Source organism: Dipodomys merriami, unplaced genomic scaffold (genome assembly GCF_024711535.1).
Source record: "Dipodomys merriami isolate MVZ:Mamm:240054 unplaced genomic scaffold, mDipMer1.0.p SCAF_80, whole genome shotgun sequence".
Taxonomy (NCBI): domain Eukaryota; kingdom Metazoa; phylum Chordata; class Mammalia; order Rodentia; family Heteromyidae; genus Dipodomys; species Dipodomys merriami.
This window is the reverse complement of record NW_027206402.1, coordinates 35,613-40,000: the sequence shown is the minus strand read 5'-3', so window position 1 is coordinate 40,000 and position 4,388 is coordinate 35,613.

Sequence of the window (4,388 nt, the reverse complement as noted above, 5' to 3'; positions counted from 1 at the left end):
TATCCCTTTTTGCAGACGACATGATACTATACCTCCACGATCCCTAAAAGTCCATCCCGAATCTCTTAGAAATCATAACTCTCTTCGTCAAAATAGCAGGATACAAAATAAACCCACAAAAATCAGTTGCCTTCCTATACACTGATAATGTACAGGAAGAGAGGGAAATAAAGGGAGCAACCCCATTCACAATAACCTCCCGAAAAATAAAATATTTAGGAATTAACCTAACCAAAGATGTAAAAGAACTATTTAATGAGAACTATAAAAAGTTAAAGAAAGAAATTGCAGAAGACACTAGGAAATGGAAAGACCTCCCATGCTCCTGGATAGGCCGACTTAATATAGTAAAGATGGTAATACTTCCAAAACTAATATACAAATTCAACGCAATTCCTATTAAAATCCCAATGACGTACATCACTGAAATACAGAAAACAGTCCAAAAATTCATATGGAACAACAAAAGACCTAGAATAGCCAAAACAATTCTAGGGGATAAAGACAATATGGGAGGGCTATCCATGCCGAACTTCAAACTCTACTACAGAGCTATAATAACAAAGACAGCATGGTACTGGCACAAAAACAGACCCGAAGACCAATGGAACAGAATAGAAGATCCAGAAATAAATCCACAGGCCTACAGCCAGCTGATATTCGACAAAGGAGCCAAAGACATACAATGGAAGAAACACAGCCTCTTCAACCGCTGGTACTGGGAAAACTGGGCAGCCACATGCAGAAAACTAAAAGTGGACCCCAGCCTATCACCATGCACCAACATCAACTCAAAATGGATTAAAGACCTTAACATTAAACCTGAATCTCTGAAACTACTGCAGGACAGAGTAGGAGAGACACTTGAACTAATAGGCACAGGAAGGAACTTCCTGAACAGAGTCCCAGGGTCACAACAAATTGGAGAGAGACTCGACAAATGGGACTACCTTAAAATAAAAAAAAAAAAAAAAAAAAAAAACAAAAACAAAAAAACAGCTAGCCTTTTCTAATAGGCTCTGCCACTCTCTCTGGAGCAGGATTCGGGGCATGAGGCGATGAATCTGAACCCGACACACAGGTGTTGGAGGGTAGAGGCATCTTCACTCACATGCCTGTGGTGGAGGACCTGGACCCGAGTGTGGCGGTGCACAGTGGGTGTGGGTGTGTGTGTCTGTGACTCTGTGTGTGTGTGTCTGTGACTCTGTGTGTGTGTGTGTGTGTGTGTGTGTGTGTGTGTGTGTGTGTGCGCGCGGGGCTGGGGGGAGGGCAGGTAGGGAACCCTAGGAGGAAAGACAGGGAGAGACAGACGAGGGGCCCCGGCCCAAACAGAGTGGGGGGGTCAGAGGGGCGATCCTATCTCCCGGGGGGGGGGGTGAAGCATGGTTAGAACCCACAGGCCCGGCGGGCGTACTTCTCTTTGGAGTTCGCACTGGGAACATATGCGGGCAGAAGCGCCCCAGCACACACATCGCATCGCAGACGGGTAGAGAGGCAGAGCCAGGGGGTCAGGCATGGTAAACACTCTATTCCGTCAACACACACACACACACACACACACACACACACACACACACACACACACACACACACACACACACCCCTTAGGGTGTGTGTACAATATCCACAAGGTAAAAGTTTATTCATCCATTCCCCAAAGAAGAAGAAGAAGATTATGTCAGTTACAGGGAAGTAGATGGATGGACTGATGGACTAGGAGCGGCGGGGGGGGGGGGGGGCAGAGGGGGGGGGTGCCGGCGGCGGCGGAGAAGAACCTAGAACAGGTGATGCCAGGGGAAGACAGACCGGCGGAGAGACAGACAGACCGACCAACCAACGGCACCTGTTTTCTCTCCTACGTGGATGCTAGACCTAAACTATAACTGGACATGGTAAGCTACACAGCACTCCGGGCAAACAGAGTGTGTGTGTGTCCCCGTGTGTGTGACACACATACTGTCCTTTTGTCAGAAGGTGTAACTTCTCTGAGCATTTAAGATATTGCAGAGAAGACACAAGACGTAATATCCGTAAGTGGCACGACTGTGAACGTATTATAACAACCGGACGTGTGAGGACCAAAGCTGGAATTAGGAGGACAGAAATGTACCTGTCCTCACGCTTTGGGTCATGATCACAAGTACATTTGGTTTAGGATCTTTCAAAACACATCGATGTATCCTTCTGGACACGATGGTCTAGGACCACACTAGTCAATAGCCACTTCAAAGCCAGATCCGCGGTTGGATACGTTTCAATTGGCTTATATTGCATCCTCCAATATTTTTCTCTTCTTTTTATTCTACCTTCTCACTAAAGATCCAATGATATAAAGCTACTTTTATTCTCTTAATATTCCATAACTGAAGTGATCTGCTTTGTTTTGCAGCTTTCTCAGCTTAATTCACTGAGGCCTATTTAGTCACACATGATGAGAGGTCCAGAAACATCTTTGGGGCCACGGATGGCTTTTGTAAAGTCCATTTGGGGAAATAGCAAATATAATCTACCATGTCCTAAAATGTAACAGATTATCTCTATGGGGCCGATAGAAATATCCAGATGTGCCCTGTCAACAGCCAGTTATTTTAATTTACTTAAGGGAAATCAAGTGAATAAAAGTCTATATAGTTCAAGAAATTGTATTCTGATACCTATATAAAAAGTTTACCTGAGTGGGTGAGGACATTTGCATGAAATTTCACCTAGGGCAGCACTTGATATTTATAACTCTCCCTAAACTATTGCATTGCCTATTTTCCATTTTCTTGGCACTCCTTTAGAAATGTTCCCGTCTCAATCTTTCACCCACTGCAGCCGTGGGACCCTTTTTCATAATACGGACGTAAAGACATTTGTGGTACCGTATATAAATTACAACCGTAGGGGCTGGGAAGGTGGCTCAGTGGTAGAGTGCTTGCCTTGCATGCCTGAGGCCCTGGGTTCGATTCCTCAGCACCACATTAAGCAAAAAGAAAAAAGCCGGAAGTGGCGCTGTGGCTCAAGTGGTAGAGCGCTAGCCTTGAGCTGAAGAGCTGAGGGACAGCGCCCAGGCCCAGAGTTCAGGCCCCACGACCGGATCCAAAAAAAAAAAAAAAAAAAATTACAACCGTAAATAAACTGGTACAGTTTGCTCGTAAGACATAATATCCAAACGAATTCCGTGTCCAGAAAATAACGAAAAAAAACACCCCCTGCGGGCCCCCCTCTCCCTCCGCTCGGCCCTCCCTTCAAGAACATTTCCTTGTTTGCTGTTGTTTCGTTTTGTTTCGTTGTAAATAAATAAAGCCGCAGAAGAGAGCCGGCGATACCTCATCGCTACTCTCGCGAGAGTCTCTCGGACTCTCGCGAGAGTCGCCAGCCCCCGCCATCAGCACCGAATCATTCCCTGTCACTCCACACGGTGTCCAGTAGGTGGCACCCCAAAACAAGGAAAAAGAACGTCAGGCCCAAGATCGATCAAGACACTTAGGAAGGTCTTGTGAGGAAGGAACACCTCCCCCTACACACACACACACACACACACACACACACACACACACACACACACACACACACACACACACACACACACACACACACACACACACACACCCCAGCACATCCCCGCCCACACAGGTCATGAATGGCAAACCCCTATGGCACAGAGAGACAGACAGACAAAACACATGGGGTGTGGAGAGAGACCGGAAATCAAAAACAAAAACAAAAACAAAAAACATTTTCCTGGCTTGACCTATGAATGGGCCTGGGCTGGCATTCTGTCCTCTGGGCCCTACAGTCAATCCATGGCAGTCGCTCCTCTCTCCTCATCACTGTAATCCTATCTGATATTTGCCAGAGCCGAACGTGCAGTGGGGACACTTTGGTTCATCGATCTAAACTAGGGCCCGGGGCGGAGGGGGTGGTGGTGGTGGAGGGGAAGCCTAGGAAGTCTGTTGCTATAGTTGGTGGCGGCGGCGGTGGTGGTGGCGGCAGTGCAAAGTGTGTGTGGGGGGAGGGGGGGAGGTAGATCACATGCTGCCATACGTGCCTGTGCCTGTGTGGTAGGAAACAGCAGCAAAGATCAAGGGGTGCAGGGTGTGTGTGTGCACGCCCCAGTCAGTCCTGGGGCTTGAACTCAGAGCCTGAGTGCTGTCCCTTGGCTCTTGTGCTCAAGACTGGCACTCTGGGGCTGGGAAGGTGGCTCAGTGGTAGAGCGCTTGCCTTGCATGCGTGAGGCCCTGGATTCGATTCCTCAGCACCACATAAGCAGAAAAAAAGCCGGAAGTGGCATTGTGGCTCAAGTGGTAGAATGCTAGCCTTAACCTGAAGAGATGAGGGACAGCGCCCAGGCCCAGAGTTCAGGCCCCACGACCGGACCCCCCCGCCCCCGCGCCAAAAAAAAA